The sequence below is a fragment of the Pogoniulus pusillus genome, chromosome 9 (genome assembly GCF_015220805.1).
Source record: "Pogoniulus pusillus isolate bPogPus1 chromosome 9, bPogPus1.pri, whole genome shotgun sequence".
NCBI lineage: Eukaryota > Metazoa > Chordata > Aves > Piciformes > Lybiidae > Pogoniulus > Pogoniulus pusillus.
The window spans coordinates 20,861,346-20,880,069 of NC_087272.1; the positions used below are offsets into that span (position 1 = coordinate 20,861,346).

At 38.8% G+C, this 18,724-nt stretch overlaps 1 protein-coding gene across 5 annotated transcripts in view; it reads left to right on the forward strand.

Annotated features, from left to right (window-relative positions):
- The window catches only part of PALLD (palladin, cytoskeletal associated protein), a 143,120-nt gene that overhangs the window by 78,576 nt on the left and 45,820 nt on the right, over positions 1–18,724 (forward strand). Inside the window, exon 1 of one of the 5 annotated variants that reach the window (XM_064148804.1) lies at positions 844–1,082. The exons of 3 other annotated variants lie outside the window; for them this stretch is intronic. The gene's annotated coding sequence lies outside the window, so the exon portion shown is untranslated. Of the gene's footprint in view, positions 1–843; positions 1,083–18,724 lie in introns of those variants that run through there. One more of the 5 variants, XM_064148803.1, reaches the window with a different exon arrangement.

The window sequence follows — 18,724 nt, forward strand, 5'->3', positions numbered from 1 at the left end:
GAGTGATTGCCATTGGAATGGGCTGCCCAGGGAGGTGGTGGAGTTGCTGTCCCTGGAGGTGTTCAAGAAAAGACTGGATGTGGCACTTAGTGCCATGGTCTCGTTGATTGAATAGGGCTGAGTGCTAGGTTGGACTGGATGATCTTGGAGGTCTCTTCCAACCTGTCCAAGAGACATTTGAAATAGCGCTAAATGCTTTAGACTGGTACATGTTTGGCAATTGCAATTTCAGAGATATAGTTAGTCCCTTTTGCTTTTAGGAAAATCTAACTTTATAATCTGGCCTCAGTCTCTCACACATTCCGAGAAAATTAATGTCCTGTTCCTGGTTTAGTAACCCCCATTCAGTGTTTTTAAATGCTGTCAAGTACAGTATGGAAAAGAAATGTAATTTTATAGAGTTTTTGTTTGTTTGTTTTAAACTAAATTCTGAAAATCCACAGTGATTGACATGTCAAAGCTTATTTTGCATAACTAGTGCAAATGAGATGCATTTCCTTCTTATAAGAAAAACAGTGAGACTGCTCAACTGGGCTCTGTAAATCATTGAGTTCAGTCAACTATATGTGAATCTGTTTGAAAGCTTGTAAACTCTCTCACTTCACTCTTCCTCTTCTCCAGTGTCTGTGTTACTGCTGTTTCCACCTGATCGTAATGATCTTTGAACTGTGATATGGTGCAAAGCTCAACTGTGGTCAGCTGAATACTATTTGGGTTGATTTGCAAGCATGCCTATATTCTGTTTTTAAAGACAGAAAGAAAATTGCCACCTGTCTCTCTGATGCAGAAAACACCATTTGAATCTCAATCACAGCTTAGTCCTAGATTTCAGAATTTTTTAGGGTTGGTTGTTTATTTTCCCTTTTAAAACCATCCTGATTTTGATTTAAAGAGTTTGAGAGATTTTAACTAGCATGATCAGAACTGCACACTTTAGTGCAGCTTTTAATATCTATTCACCAGCTAGGATGCCAGCATTTTGTGTATCATAATTATTCTGTAGTAAAGAACCTGACAGACTTTTTAAAGCAGTCTATTGAGTTGCTTTATCTTTATTTGTTTTCTGTCAGATTGCTGAGCAGGTAAGTTTTAGTCCACAGAAATTAATTCTTGGGTGCTTTTACTGCATTTTTTAAACAATTTTTTTTGTAATTGTCATTTAATTGTAAGTATTTAATTTAAATATTAGGAATTCAGTGGAGTTGTGTGCAATTGTCATTTTACAGGAAAACCAGTTTCCCTCCTTTTAGTTTGCCAGTCATGCTGTACATGTAGTTGGAAACTCTTTAAAGTAGGAACAAATGTTCCTGGAGCTTGAGTGATAGGCAAAATTGTTTACAAGAACAAATCACAGGTCATATTAAGTTTTAAATTAAGCATCTGGTTTTGTTTCCTTTTTCTTTGGATCTTTATCTCGCATTGTGCCTCATGTTTGGTTCCCAGTAAGCTGAGCTTTGTTTTCACTTTCCATGACCAGGCATGCTTGTGGAGTCGCAGTGGAGAAAATATCTTGAACTGAATTGATGTGCACAAGCTGTCTTTTTGAAGAAAAAGACACAGACATATATGCACATAGATAAAAAATGTCTCCAAAATTCTTGAACATATGTGCAAAATATATGCAATGTAAGAGTGGTGACAAAAGAAAATGCTAGAAAACTCAGCTCTTTACTGCAATATTAACTCACTCTGTCAAACACAGAGAAGGTGCAGTTAAGAGACACAAAGTCTAGGTTTTGTTTTTCTATAGATGACTTTTTCTACTGTACATAAGTCCATTGATTGTTCCATGTGTAGACTATGTACAGCTATTGCTGACTGAACTCTGTTCTGCTTGTTACATAAAACATTATGTGCAAACAGCGTACTTACCCCAAATCATACCTGATTAGTGATGACTGGTACTCCTTCTGTCTTTGTGCTATCTTAATACTATGTATGAGCTACTGTACTTCTTTCCCAGTAGTCATGTACCAGAATTGGAAACAGTGTAGTGCAGTGCCAGTCTCCTTGATGCCAGAATTTGGCAGGTCACTCTCTATTCTAGCAATGAGGAGATGCTTTATTTCCCTTTCCCCTTCTCCTAGTTGGTTGCATTCCTTTGTTGTTCTTGTTATGTTCTTGAGTGATCAAGTGATGTAGAGTGGGTTCTGAGATCTAAAAAGGGTTGAGCGGTGAAAAGGAATTAAGAGGTTGAGTAAACAGGGTAAGTTTCAGTGCTGTTTTGTTCTGCATTGTCCACCTTGGAATTGAGTTTCTTAGGTACAGGTCTTGCTTGTCTTGGGGTTTCTAGTAGTTAAAGGAAAACAGTTATAGCAATGCTCTTGTGTCAAGCCAGCAGATTACAGGCACCCAAAGCTGCACTACCATACACATTGATTCAAAAATGGTAGGAAAGATATGAACCAAGAGCACAAATCTGGTTTTCAGTCTTTGTTTATTTGTGGGAGAAAAAAAATCTCCAATGATGCCTTAGTGGCACATACAGTAGTAACAGCATATGTTTGAGTTGTTTTGCACAATTAGACTGCAAAATAGTATGCGTTAAAAAAATAATGCTAAATGCTCACTGATCTCTGATGCTGTTCTTTGACAGGCAGAGAAGATGCAGGAGATTATAAAACAGATGAGTAAAGCATGCAGTATACAATGGAGTGGTATAGTTTTTCTGAGGGGCAGGACAAAAAAGAGAAAACAAGAAAAGAAAGAAGGTTTAAATTCAATTTAACCTGAAAACTCAGAGACCTGGTAGTGATGAGGAGTGGCTCTGGTGTTACTTTAAAAGAGCTGAGAAGTATCTCAAAACTTGGAAGAGTAACTTCAGACGTTGCTTTTGCAGTTCTGCATTAAATCATGTGCCCATCCCCACCCATTCTCAGTCAGAAATGCTGTGGAAATCATGGAAACTTTTCCTAGGCAGGAAGCTAATGTAAACTCTCGTGGCAAGGCTTTTTGCAGCTGCAGGGCAATATGGAAGGGCTTGTCTGCAGGCAGCTGCAGCGCCTGCTTTGCTGTAGTTGAGGCGCCCCAAGCTTTTTGTTGGTTAGTAACGCCGAGCTCCCGAGGGAAGAAAGTGGATTTCCAGCAGGGCACTCGTGCAAAAAGCGTATCACAAAGTCCCCCAGACCTTGCAGCTCCGAGGGAGAGTTGTTAAGACTTAGACTGCGGAAAGAGAGAAAGCCTATCCAGGCGCCGCGGGAACCCCCCGTTCCCTGCCTTTCCCGGGAGCCTGGTAACGCCTCCCGCACGCACCGGGGAGCCCAGGCCGACCGCGGGACTTTTAACGTGAAGCCGCCCGAGTGGGACGCGCCGGCGGCGGCTCCTGAGTCACGGCGCGGTGCTCGCGCCCCCGGCCCGCCCTATAAAGCGCCGGTACCTGCAGGCGCCGCCCGCTCCCGCCGCCGCCGCCGCCGCCGCGCGCTCCCCCGGCAGGCTCGCGCTCGGGTGTGTGGTAGCTGCCCGCCTGATCGCGGCTGAGGTAAGATGGCAGCATGCTTCCCTCAGTTCCTGCGGGACCCAGGTGGCGGCAAGCCGGAGGTCAGGGCAGATGAAATCGTGTGTGGTGGGATCGGACTGACCGCCTTTCTGTGCGGATAGTTCATTTTTACGCGACTCTTCCTTGCCTTTTTCCTGTGCCACATCGTCTGCAGCTGCGTTCGGGGTTAGCTGATGCGCTTTATTTGCTGACCTCGGCCGGTCACTTGGCGTGTCCAAGTACGGAGAGGATGCTGCTGCGCCTGTGTGCAGCTCAAGGCAATTGTTAGTTTGCTAATAGTTATAGTAGAGGAATAAAATGAAAGGGCTTTCCTAGCCTTCTTTGTAGGAGACTTGCAGGAGCCCAGTGATAACTCCTGGATGAAGAGTTTGTGAGGGGCAGGAGGCTTTATGTTTTAGACAACTTACTATGGCTTTTTACCAGAAGTGAACTAAAATCAGGTAAAATATTGTGGTTGGTTTTGGTGGTGTTTTTGTTGTTGTTGGTGGTGGTCTGTTCGGTTTGGGTTTTTTTGGTCGGTTGTTGGGGGTTTTTTTCCCCCTCCCTTTGGAATTCATTAGTCTGTAAGGAAGACATATTTGGTGACCTAGCAATGATGTACTCTTGCAACTAACTTTTTTTTGGTTCAAATGTTTATCATTGAGCATTGAAAGGAATTTGGTGTTACTTAGTAACTTTGTAAGTTATAACAGTGAGGGCTTTGGAGATTTTTTTTTCCGCTTCTTTTCCAAATCTGTAGTAGACATTTGTTTAAATTTTAGTAGCGAAGACAAAAAAAATAAAAAAGGGAAAGTTTCCTGGCAGCAGGCAGAAGGCTAGGAAAAGTAAGACTGGCCTTCCTTATAATGATGTGTTTACAGAAACTTGGAAAGCAGATATATGCATTGGCTATCAAAGAGAAACCAACGTCCGCTGTTGGAACGTTTGGGTCAGCCTTATATTAAGGAATATGGCACTACAGATCATACATCTAAAAATAGAAGTGGACACATCTACTGTTTTATTAGGGTTTCAGGTCAAAGAAGCTTTTTTTTTCCCCTTGCAGTATTCTGTGGCTGTACTGATCTGAAACCGTGATTCTTGAGCCCAGACTTCTATATTTGTAAGATTAATTATTACATATTGTATGGAAAACTTTCTGTCCACTAATAGGCTTGTGTGCATCAAAACCCACTAGAGTTCTGGAGTGGGAAAATTTATGATGAAGTTCTTAAAGCCCAACAATTTCTAGGCATCCAGAGCTGGTCTTTGATTCACAAGGCATACCAGACATAGAAGGATTAAGATGTGGAACTGATAACAAGAGGGTGGTAAACCATATAAAAAGTTAAATGTCTTTCAACCCATGTCTGTTGATTGTATCTAAACAGCTGTGAAGAAGGGGGTGAATACTTGTGCCAACAGGATTCTGTGAGAGACTGTTTCATTCTGCTTTTAGTTGGGGAACAAAACCTAAAAGAAGTAAGCATATGTGGAATAATATTCTAGTACTAATTTTCCTGTCCAGGAGAAACTTCTTTGAGGAAAAGTGAGGGCAAAGCAATAAGAGTTTAAATAAAAGAAACTGGGAACATTGGTTAGGCAGTATAAAGATGTTCTTACAACTTGGAAATTCTTAGGAATAGGCAGGTAGGATTTTGTTTGAGTTAGAACTGTCTTGATTAGATAAAAACATTTAATCTTCAACATAGTAAAACATCAACAATCACAGCAGTTTTTCTAAATTCAGAATGGTGGATATATGATAAAGGTTTGTTAGCTGTTGTCAGGTACATGTCACAAACCTTTTATTGTAGCTTTATGGGACCCAAGCAAATGTTTATTTAGTTTTCAGTGGAAAAACTGATATAAAAGGTTTGTGTGATTTAAGTGACAATGAACAGCCTGAAGTACCAAGATGCCATTAAAAAGTGCTGTTGTAAAAGGTGTTTTTATGTTCTCGTGCTTAATGAAGTTCTAGAAAATTGTCTAGTATCTTCAAAATTTTCAGGGTGGTTGTTGGTTTTTTTGTTTGGGTTTTTTGTTTTGTGATGTCGTTGTTTGTCTTGGCCAGGGTCATCTTGCTGGACACTTACACACTTGTCATTGTAGGCCTATTATTTTTGACTAGGCTTTCTCTTTGCAGAGTCTTCTTGTTGCAACATATGAAAACTTAGCAAAGAGCTAGTCTACAGTAATCATCGCTCTTGTACAGTTGCAATTATTCTAAAGCAATTATATAGATCTGTGCTTCCAGGCAACAGAAGGCAACTTGCTGTTCTCTGCACTGAAAAAGTTTTTGGCTGTGATGGTTGTAGAGGGCATGATAGTCTAGCTGCTCCAAGAACAGCAGCAGAGTTGCAGTTTTGTCATCCACTTTGTGGTCTGTGTGATTGCAGCAGCCATTTCTAATAGCTATGTTAGCACAGCGTGCCTCCATTTCTGTAAGGACACAGTGGTAAATCTGATGAGTAATGTTCAGCTGTTGGGCTTTGAGCATTGAAAGGCAAAGAGAGCGGCCTAGCTGGCAGTGTCCTGGGGGATACTGGTCAACCCACTTACATGAGAAGTTTCTTCTTTCTCTCCCGTACAGAATTTCTTTTGATTATTTTGCTTAATACTTACTGTATTAAATTTACCTGGTTCTCAGCTGGGCAGAGTAAACTGATCTTACATGTAAAGTAATGTATCTGATGGGAAATTGTTGTTGTCTTCAAATAGCAAATGCGGTTTTCAACCAGTTCTGCCTAAAGTAACTGCTTTGTGATTTTGCTCAAACCAACATTTATGTGGACCCATGTGCTTGGGGAGCAGAGTAGAGCATCAATCAGTGTAATGTCATGTATATGACATTACATATGTCTCTGTCATTACATATGTCCTCTGTCTATAGGATCATTTCGTGTACATTATGGATACTGGCAGACACTAAACCTGAAGTACATGAAGACAAAAATCTTTGGTTAAAAAAAAGCTGCATTTCTAAAGTGTAGATAAGGGAAGTCTGTGGGGTACAGGGACAAGAAACTGTCTGAAAGATGAAGTATATATTCTAATAGTAACATAATTGCCATATGTTTTAAATTATTGTCATGTGCCTTTCCATTTGCTGTTTACTCTCCAAGAAAGGAGTCTTCAAGTATTTGGGGGCCTGCTATAACTTTACTTACATGAGAAGAGTTAGTGGCCCTATGATTTACTCAATAAAAATTTCAGGGTCATGTAGAACACATTAATTAACTGGTAATCCCCTATATTGTTGCACGCATAATCAGTGACTGAAAAGCTTTCATCCTGCAAATATTCTTTAATCAAAATATGCCTATGGAATTTTGTATTCATGAATCATCTTCCATCTTGGAAATATTCCGGTTTCCTTAACAGATAGCATTTCAGTGTTAGGCTAAGTAATACTGTTCCCTTTGGAGGGAAGCTCCCACTCAGCAATACTGAGCAATGATTTCATAGTGATAATTCATCCATTTCAAAGAATTAGGAAGAATGCATACAAAGTTGTAGTGTGCCCAGAGGATTCATTTTAATTTCCTAATCTGCAGAAAGAAGAGTAGAGCCTTCTGTGACCACAAGCATGATAACTTCTTGGAGCATTACAGATCATTTAATAGTTTGGTATTAATATACTTTAAAAAAAAAATGCTTACTATGCCATCATAGTTATCATAGAAGAAGAGCCAATAATTAAAGCATGGGGGTTTTTTTGCATGTAAAGAAAACCTAGAAAGATTACTAATAGAAAACTTAGAGGATATTTTTCCTCAACATTGCTGTCTAGACACTTAAAAGGGCCTTTCTCCCACCTGCTTGAGACATTCTAGTCCTTGCCAAGGCAGGAAGCTCGTGTTTCCTTTATTGAAGCAGAAAGTGGTTGTAATTAGTGTATTGTGTATGACACTCCCTAGTGCTTTCCCTTTTCACAAAGGGAAGGAGCTTAAGATAAACAGCATCTACTTTCATATAAATAACTAAATAAATACAGTGGGCTCAATTGCTGGGCCTCTTTCAGTCTAGTGCACCTGCATGAGATGAGCTCAGAAACACCCAAATCTGCTTTGCCGAGTTTGAATATGAAGATGATCTGCGTAAGAATTCTTTCATTAGCTTCAGATTATCTTAAACTTTCCTTTGGTAGCAGTTACTCAGAACTCATTCCTGTCCTTCCCTGGACATTCTTTTGAGACTGGGGAATTTTTTTCCCTAACATCACCAAAAAAGGTTCCTCTTGAAATTCCTTTTTAAAATGGGCTCTGGATTTTGTTGTCAATTTCAGAAGATGGTCTGCTTTACATGTACTGGTCTAGGACATAGGAGATGATAAAAAAATCTTCTAATTCTTTTTGAAGAAACAAATTTTGTATTATGGTTTGCTATAGGATATTTCAAACGAAGTGACAGTATGGGCTTGAGTTCATGCCTCATCCTTAAAGATGTGGAAAAGCGATTGGTTGAAGAGTTGAGTCTGTGTCAGGAGCTGCCAAGAATTCAAGTTTTGGTAAATGTTCGTAGGATGGCAGACATCTCATTTGTCCTTTTGGATTTCTGTAACATGAAGATTTTCTAGAGAAAGATGATTATTTGCAGATATCATGTGTCAGCCAGCAGAAATGTACGGGAAAAGATTTCTTTGGTTTTCACTGCCAGCATGGTTATATATATATTTTTTCCAGGCTGGAATGTGAAAAGAGATTAACACACACAATTCTGGTTTAGTACTGTTAAAGTTTTACAGCAACCAAATAACCCCACCGGATTCACAGTGAAGAGTGGTTTTCTTGTCTTCTGTGCAACAGCATCCATTAAGGCATCACAGTACTTGAGGTATGCATGTAAATAATGGGAAAGCATAGGGAATTAGGGGTTTTGACATCAGTATTTAGCTCTCTGGTTTTACAGTCTCAAGTGGGATAGTTCCAGTCTTCATATTTAGAAGAAAATGGCTGAATTTTGCTGTAATGGCATTGAATTTAGATGAAGATTCAGCCAGGTGGATATAAGTATTAAATTGTAATTTAAAAACAGTTCTGCTGCTAACATGAAGAAGAGCAAGAAAAGCATGCATTTGGTGAGCTTGAGAAACTTCATTAGGAGGTTCTTGCTTGGGTTCCAGTGAACACAAAAAGTATGGAATGTTTTGTTTATTCTCTTTGTATGCTGCTTCAGATACAGAACCATTAAAAAAGTATGAGGGCAGTTCTACAACCACACTGAAAACAGAAATCTGGTTTAAATCAAGACCTGCATGTGTTAGAACAACTTTTCTCAAGAAAGCCAACCTGGCTGGTTTTAGGTCAAGCTTTAAGCTGGTCACGCTCCTACCCGTTTTTGCACTTTATTTACAATTTGGAAGATAGATACAATTTATTCAACCTGATTATGTTATTATTATAGTTGGATTTTGTCATCTTAATTTTTTTTTTTTTACTCCATAGCTGAATTCATTCTTCTGAATGGGCTGAATTACAGTGTGAAAGGAATCACTAGGAACAATTATTTCTGTTTCAAATGCCACGTGGATGTGTGTAAAATGCATGTTTATGGCTTCAAATGATATATTATATAGATAGTTTGTGGTTTGTTTTTTTTTTAATGACAGGAGATAATGTAAGTCTGTTTCTGTATACATATGAGTCTAATGGGGAGAGTGTGTGTGTGTGTCCACACAGATCATAAGTAAAAATCTGCGCCTGACTCCTGGGGATGATTTGTTTAAAGCAGCTATTAAAGTGAAAAACAATTTTAATAGCCAACTTTGGCTAGCAGAGCAGATTCACTGAGGTGACATAGAAGGTTTTGCACAAGTCAGAGTCTCCCTTCACAGAAACTCAGTGGGGCTGTATTTCTTCCGGCCCACCTCACTGTACTTATTTTGGCACTGAAATATTAAGCCTTTCTTTTCCGTACTTGAAGGTTTCAGGAGGGCACCCTGATTTATTTCTTTATTTTGCATTGAATTTTTTTCAGTATGAGGCTTTGAAAACTCCAGAGGTGATAGTGATGTTTTCAGGATGGGATATTTTTGTGCATTCTGCATTTGTGTTTGGTTGGTGGTTCCTGTCAAACTTGTAGGAACCTAAATGAAAGCAGGAGTTACTTGGGATTGTGTTACTGATGGCGAGTCTGTGGCAAGATGATGCTATTTAATTCTGTGTGAAGCTAAGATTCCTGAAACCAGAATTATATAAAGAAAACTTATAGGGATTAATGATATCTACACTGACAGAGGTGTTGGTGAGTATTTACAAAGGGGCAGCTGTGAGGAAAGGGACTGGGGTATACTGGTGGATGAGAAGCTCAACATGAGCTGCCAGTGTGCACTTGCAGCCCAGGAAGCCAACTGTATCCTGGGCTGCAATAAGAGAAGTGTGGCCAGCAGATTGAGGGAGGTGATTCTCCCACTCCACTCTGATGAGACCCCACCTCGAGTACTGGGTCCAATTCTGGAGCCCCTGTTACAAGAAGCATATCGATGTGCTGGAGTGTGCGCAGAGAAGGGCCATGAGGATGATCAGGGGGCTGGAGCACCTCTGCTATGAAGACACACTGAAAGAGTTGTGGCTGTTCAGTCTGGAGAGGAGAAGGCTCCAAGAGGATCTTATTGTGGCCCTCCAGCATCTGAAGAGGGCCTACAAGAAAGCTGGTGAGGGACTTTTTAGGGTGTCGGGTAGTGATAGAATTAGGGGAAATGGAGCAAAACTAGAAGTGGGTAGATTCAGATTGGATGGTAGGAAGAAGTTCTTCACCAGGAAGGTGGTGAGACCCTGGAACAGGTTACCCAGGGAAGTAGTAGAAGCCACATCCCTGGAAGTTTTTAAGGTCAGGCTCTGAGCGAGCTGATCTACTGTGAGGTGTCCCTGCCCATGGCAAGGGTACTTGAGCTAGGCGATCCTTGGAGTCCCTTCCAACCCTGACAATTCTGTGACTTTCAGATATTTTTATGAAAAGAGTGCCTGGGCCTCTGAAGTGTTCATCAGTATTAGTCAAGTCATGAGTCTCTATTTTGCTCTATAAAAATCTAGATTATTTTGTGAAGAATTAGAAATTCTGGTGTTTTCTTTTTTCGCAACAGAACTGTTTCTCCATCTGGCACAATGAGATTCTATTGTTTTTTCTGTTTCTAAAGCTATCTGATAATTGTCATATATCCATGATTCTTCTCACATGTCTGGGTTCAATGTCCCCACCAAATAACATGTTTATTCTATTACATATTACCTTTGTAGCCTTTTTTTTTTTCAGGCAGTGAAGAGTATGCTCTACTGCTTGGCTGTGTTGTAATGGAAAAAGTTTTGATTTCTCATATGCAGATTTTTACAAATTTAGAAAAATTGGAGATCTGTATGTGATGTAAAAAAGAGAGACACCTCTTCTGTCTGTTTGCATTTGTGCTGAGGAAAGTATGGGCTGGATGTTAGGAGGGAGTTCTTCACAGAGAGGGTGATTTGCCATTGGAATGGGCTGCCCAGGGAGATGGTGGAGTCACTGTCCCTGGAGGTGTTAAGGAAAAGACTGGATGAGGCACTTGGTGCCATGGTCTAGTTGACTGCATAGGGCTGAGTGCTAGGTTGGACTGGATGGTCTTGGAGGTCTCTTGCAACCTGGTTGATTCTGCAGACACGTGAAATCCATTTTATAAAGTGAGACTATCAAAGTTCAAACTATATTGGAAGTACATTATGTTGTCTTAGGAGCGTCTAGGATGTTACATGTGGTTTCTATTTTTTTTAATCTTTAGTGGCTTTTAGAGTTTCTGCTAGACATTTTGAGGTTTTTAACATTTTTTTTAGTTGTTCATTGTGAATTTCTGGAAAATGGTTGCATTCATTTTCTACTTTGTATTAAAATATCCTCTAAACAACTTTTTTTTTTTAACTAAAAAAAAATCCTGTCAGTTGCATTTGAGGAACATTTGTGCTCATAGTGCACAGACCTCCAAGGGATAAAAAGCCAAGGCTGGAAGCTACTTTCACATATATGCAACTGAATGAAGTGTGCTGTATGCATATTTGTCCTCACAGATGGAGGAGGGGGAAAAAAAGCAGTGCCTACTTACTTAACCAAAATGATATGTCAACATTTTCCCAAACAAAGATTAAGCTTGCAGCTGCTGTTACGTTAGTTCTGTGGTTCTCTGTGGCCCCTGAAACACAGCTTCTTAAAGTGTTTCTGAGATTTTTAGAAATAAAAAATTACATGCTAAATAAGAAACCCTAGGTTTCTGTGTCCCCTTCATCCATGTAAAATTTAGTCATTGTGATAACAGATAGCTATAAAGAGACAAATGTCATTACTCACATTAATTTTCTGAACTCTTGGACTCTATGTTCTCTTGAGGCCTCTTCCAGCCCCTAACATTCTATGATTTGTGAAATACCCAGAAGAGTAGTAGAAGGCATGGTCTAGTTGACTGGATAGGGCTGGGGGCTAGGTTGGACTGGATGATCTTGGAGGTCTCTTCCAACCTGGTTGATTCTATGATTCTAAGGCTCATTTCAAAATCCAGATCTCTTTGCCCTGTTTCTCTGGCTTTCCCACCAGTCATATGGTTGCTAAGAACAAGCAACATATGAGCCTTCTCTGCAACCTTAACTGGAACATAGTGCAGTAATCTAGTCTTGACATCAAATTTGCATCATGTGGCATTCAGACCAGTGTATAGTGGAACCATTGCCAAGATGTGATGTTCAGCACTGACCACATGCATCACAGCCCAAGACTGCGTACCTGAGTTCAACTCTGAGATATCTGTTGAGGAGGGAAGCAGTGCTTTCTGGATGATTGCACTGACATTTTAAAGGAGCAAGGTTTTGTAATTGCCAGTCTAAGCCTGGGCATATCCAGCTGGTCTGTAATACCTGACTGGAAGTTTTCTTATCACAGGGATTATGTAGAAGTATCAAGAAATGGATTTTAATTGAAGGACAGTAGGTTTAGATTGGATCTTAGAAGAAATTCTTTACTACGAGGGTGGCAAGACTCTGGAATAGATTGTCCAGATTGTTATAGATACACCCTCCCTGGAGATGTTTAAGGCCAGTTTGGATGGGGCCCTGAGTAACTTGGTGTAGTTGAGGCGTCCTTGCCCATGGCGAGGAATTTGGATTAACTAATCCTAGGCCAGTTTATGATTGCATGATTCTATGAAATTTAGACCCCAGAAACACTCAAGTAGTGGATATTCTGTTTGTTAGAACTGTGGTGGTAAATTTGGGCATTAATATGTGACCACAAATGATACAATTGTAAATTAGTTTTGGGTTGTTTACTATGCATGTCGTGAAATGAAACATTCCATTCCTATATAATTGTTGTTATCTACAGACATGGCTCTTTGTGTGGTAAAATGTTTGGTTCAGAACAAGTATTGATATTAGATTTGGCACATTGTTTTACTAAAAGGCAATAAAACACTTCTGGTTTTAATCTTCTGACTGCAATCTGCTCCTCCTACAAACTGCCAGGCAAGGCTGTTTCATCCTCAGTTTAAAGATTATTTTCTAGTATTTCTGTAACTTTGTAAAGTTAACATTCCTGGTACAAACTTGTGACTTTTTTGGTGGTAGATTTTAACTACAAAAGTGGAGCAATCTAGAGATAGTTAAATACAATGAATTACAGAAGAGCTACAGTGGTCACTGAGGCTGTTTGCATCTAAAACACAGCACTCCCATTATGTCCTGTTTTGGATTAAGAAGATAGATATTTGTGCACTAATGCCTATAAATGCAAAAGACAGGCCCTGTTTACTGAGTGAATTCTTGTACTGAATTAGGGGAACTGTTTGCAGTGCTAATATTTGAAGTAATGTGTTCATTGATAAAGAGCAGAGCAAAATACAGTTGGAATGCACTTAAGCAGAGAGCAGATCTATAGCAGATAAAACTTTAGGCGAGGATGAGTGAATTTGTATGCATACAAAGCTCTGAGATGCCTGATAGTTCTACTAAATCTCCTCCCTTTTTCCAAAAAAGTTTGGTATGTCTGCTAGAATTTCCAGTACTGACAGAGTTGGTTGTGCAGAACAATAGAGGACTGACTAAACTGGACTGAAACTAGAATGTTTGGGAGATGTTTATAAAACATGCCAGTAATACCTTTTTAATTAATGTTGTTGTTTGTTTGTTTAAGTGTCAAGGCCTTATAGACTGATACAAGACAGAAGCAATTTGTCCAAGGAATTAAATTCTTCTCAAAGCTATAATTAAATAATACTTAATGTGCTTTTGAGTTAGGGAAATTGTCTGTCATCATTTATGGTCTTTATGACAGAGGAAAAAAATCACAGAAATCTGCTCTCAAGCTTCCTGAGTTACTGATGTTAATCTTTGTGGTCGGTTGTTGAGATTATTCTCAAATGCTTCCTCTATTTAATCATCTCAGATTCCTCAAGAGTTTTGTTACAGGCTGTCCACTGTTTGCATGAAATATAAAATGACTTTGTGAAGAGCCACTTGAAAAGGAAGGAAGCTACAAATATGGTTAGTTTATCAATTAATTGCCCTTCATTTTTTTAAAAAATAGGGTTTGCTAGAGCCACTGACCACTGGTGAAGTTTGTAGAATAATTTGAGCTCCCATGGTTGGTAGAGGTAACTGCAGTTGTGAAAGGGCTTTTTGGAAGATGTGGGACATATGAGAAGACATGGTCTGAGAAGCAGTTCAGTGTTTCTGAGTTTTTATTAAAGCTCTTGGAGACCTTGGATTCAGGTCTAAGTTAATTGATTGTCCTGTAAAATTTGCCTAATATTCTTGTTATCTACTATGAGATGGATAACACCTTTTGTACCTTGGTGCAGATTCCTGTCATGAATATTGGACATTGATGTTCAGAATGGCATGTTGTAGAGGCAAGGCCATGCATTTATACCAAACATGTTTTTTATTTAATTGAACCATTTCAGTGCTGCCTTTTCTGAAAATATTAGTTGTTTTGCTGTGATAATAGTGTGCATTCTTCAGTAGTTTTGAATAATTGCCTTTCTAATACAGTTCTCATTAAGGTGATAATTGTTGACATTTATCTGTGACATGTTTGGACTTTTTGTTACCTAGTAAAATTAGGATTATATTTGCTTTTGTCAATGAATTTAGTCCCCGGCCTAAAAACCGAAGAACATGTAAGCAACCAGAAATAATTGTGTTGTAGATCACATTCAGGCAATGTCAAGTTATGCCATGTCTGTCAGTATGACAAAGTTGTAAAAGTCTCTAGGAAGCATCAAGTTCAGTACTACCTCATTAGACCTCATCTAGACTCTTACAGAAAAAGTATACATGAAAGTAGTTTAGAGTACCTGTTGAGGTAGGAGTACCTGTTCTAGTGTGATTCTGCCTACTCACCAGCCCAAAGTATTCCTTCATGTCTCATTTCCAAGTCCAAAACACAGGAAAAAACAACATTTCTAAGTTGTAGTACTGTAAACTGAAAACAGAAGGGATTAGTAAAAGTGGTTGTTAAGTCAGAGTTAGAAGTGGTAGTTAGCTGGCATTGAAGGAGATACCTTCTGATTTATATATTTCTCTACTCGCCTGAAGGTTGTACAGTTTCTTCTGAAGTTTCATTGTGTGAGCATTCTCAAGAATTAGTTTATTTTCACTGGTAGTCATCTTAGGCTGGTTTTGAAATGCAGAATTTAATGTTCAGTTATTGTTCTGCAGTTCTCTATACTGGGAAAAGTCAGTACCTTTGTAGCTCTTCTACAATTCAGACAGTGAAATCTAAACCATAAAAGATGCTAAAATATGTCAGTAGTACTTGAAATGTGAATTACTATAAATGTGTAGGTCTTTGTAAGTTGCATATTGCTGTCTTTTCCATGATCATTTACCATAAATTCTCCTAAGGTCCTGAGAAGTTCTGCCATACCCCTAATTAGGAAGATTTTTCTATTCCAATTTTTTAAAGCAGATTATGTAATTCATCACTGTTATGTAAATTACCTGATTTTGCATGCCATGTAAAGTGTTCCCTGTGATCTGAATATTTGATTAAAACTCACAGAAGACTCCAGTGAGACACCAGGGGCACACTAAGTTAACATCTTAGAATCAGCCAGGTTGGAAGAGACCTTCAAGGTCATCCAGTCCAACCTATCACCCAGCCCTATGCTCTTCAGGCATGAAAGAGAAATTTCTGTTTTCTCTGCTAATAAAGGTAGCATATTTTGACTTTGTGACAACTTTTCTGGGAAGAGAGAGGAGATTGTCCCTATTCAACCACACTGAAAAATGCTTTTCAGATGTTTTCCATATCTGTCGCTAGTGACCGTACTTAACTTGGTTATGAAACATTTGCATCTCCATAAAGGCATTTTTAACTGAGATAATTAATCTTTAAAAGTTGCTCCTAAAACACAAATCAATTTGGAACAAATTACTGTAACACGTGGATGAATTGTTAAATATAAATTTTCAAAATTTGAGTGATCTTAAGTTTGTACAAAAGGGGCATGATCTTCAGAGCTGGTGATTACCATTGCCCCCATTAGTTACAATGGAATGGCTATGTGCCTGAAAACGCAGGCTACTGATTTGAATTTCTGAATTCATTTACACAAGCTGGGAAAGCTGTTGCAGCCTGTTTTTCCTGTGGTAAAACAAAAAGATGATAGATTTGGCAATGTACATGCCCAGCTAACATATCAGTTCCTCTTGTGCCTGCTATATATAGTAGGCTAACTTGCATAATAATAGCACTAGGATGGATGAGACACTTGCAGTTGAATTTTTTCCATTACAACTCAAATTAGCAGATGTTTTTTCTGCTTCCAAAATGACAGTGCAATACAGTACAATAGCTGAAACTTAAAAGATAATTCTAATAACTTATTTAACAGAAACTGTGTTGTCCAATCATCAAGTTTTGGTGAAATTTTATCACTGCTAATATTTGATTAAAGCTAGATGAATGTAATTGCCACGTTATTTAAAATTGTATTTTGAGTCTAACTTAATTCCTTTGCTTTGCCTGACCTTTTCTGAAAACTAGGCATTAATTGAAGTCACTGTTAAATGATGTTTTAGAAAATGAGCATTGGCTGGTGCTAATAAGGCTGCATACAATCTTGGAATAACAAAAACCTATTTAGTTCAAGTAGTTAATTCACAGCTCAACAACGGTATAGAAGGATGAAGCTTGTAAAGCGATTATTGTTACTTGTGTCTTTGGTGTTCAGGTAATAAAGTCTTAAGCTACATATCATCCTTTTTAGTGAAGTGATGACCTGTACGCTGTGTACTTGGTGAGAGTGTGTAGTGTTGCACAAATATCCTCTCTATGGTAGAGTCAGTTCCAGAATTGGAGGTGAAATTTACTCCAGTTATTCATTGTGCATGCTGATTAGCTTAAAATCACTTTTCTCTGTTGTAACCTAAACTTCAGCTTTACTTCCGTCAAAGGTTTCCTTAATTTTAAGGCTGTTCAACTAAATGTATGTGTGAATTCACACACAAAGATCTTGTTTGGATACTGCCATTCAGAAGGGGTGTGGATATTGAAGTTCTTTCTTAAAGCTGTCTTGAAAGGGACTGACTCATCAGCATTGTGTGCCCTGGGAGGTCTAGCTTTCAGGTGCTTGTTCCTGGATGAGCACCACCTTTCTGTTGCACCTGCAGAATCCACTAACCTTCTGCTGTAAGCATACTAAATTGTAGTGCCATCACACAGAGAATCCATAGTATCTTAATACTATGTGATTTCTAAATGAGGGCATTTGCAGTACTATTCAGTGCACTCCATCTTGTATTTGTTTACTGAGTATCTTTACTTGATTATCATTTTCTTCCCTGAGAGTCACTGATTGTAGCGTTTACTGTAAATTTTCAAAGACTGGAAGCTCTACCACTGTAACTGAAAACCACAGGAGCCAGCCAGTGAATTCCTCTCAAACTTGTCTTGAAAAAGCAGAGTACAAAATTACCTTCCCTGACTTTTGTACTGTAGTACATGCTCTGTCCTGCTTTTGAGCATTTGAAGTCATTGTTTTGGAAGATTTCTAGAGGAAATCTTGAATTTCTGAAGTCACAGAAATTAGAAAATAATTCTTTGTTTTCTATTAGATTTATGTACATTTGATAGAGATCATAGAATCAACCAGGTTGGAAGAGACCTCCAAGATCATCCAGTCCAACCTATCCCCCAGCCCTATCCAGTCAACTAGACCATGGCACTAAGTGCCTCATCCAGTCTTTTCTTGATCACCTCCAGGGACGGTGACTCCACCTCCTCCCTGGGCAGTCCATTCCAATGGCAAATCTTTGTGCTACTCCTTTGTTATGCAGTTGGTGACAATTTAAAAGTGGGTTTTGTTAGTGGTTCTTTCCTCAATGAAGTATTGGAAGCTCCAGCTCTGTGTTCTCATCCTTTGCAGTTAACCACTGGCCTTATATGATGATCTTCTCTGATGACTTTGTGGACAGTTCTGAGTGTTTAAAGCAAGATGTTAAGTTGCAGAGAGGTTTCCTATTAAGGAAAAGTGATGTAATGTCAGTGGAACACTGCCAGTTTCTCTCTGCTTATTTTATTTATATTAGCTGCATACCAGAGAAAATGCCTCGTAAAACATGAGTGCTCTTTGCTATATTTAACCAAGCTTATTTACTAACACCAGAAGATTATGTTTATATGCAATGGAAATAATTATAAAAAAGATTCAGGGGCATCTTGTTGAAATAAAACAGGTCAAACTTGAGCAAGGCATATACCAGATTTCCTCTTGGTGTGTAGAAAGACTTTTAGCAACATATGTATCACTGTGCTGGAAAGTATTGTTTAACATTCTATGATTTAACACAAAGTACAAAGTAAGTGATTTATATTGATTGAAATCTTTTTAGTCTGGGCAATGCAGATGGTCTCACATTTAACCTATGTAACTAGAATCTGTGTTGTCATATGTGTTCCAGTCTTACCTTCTGGTCTGAAATACTTGCATTCTTCTTCATAGGGAATGTAGTGTGATAATGTGGGGGGGTTGTGATATTTAAAATCAGTCTAGCATATCTTTTGTTGATTTCCTTTTCTGAGTTTCCATTAGGACTACTTTTAAAATGGTAAAATGAGTCTCCTTTTTAATGAGTAAACTTTTGCTTGGTTTTTGTTCAACTCTTTGTTCAACAGCTGATGGTGTTGATAAATAATCACAAGATTTCTTCCTGACTTGAACAATGTTACTTCATAATGCTGTTAAACAATTTGACCTTCTCTATTAATTGCACTCCTACGTGGTGACCCTAG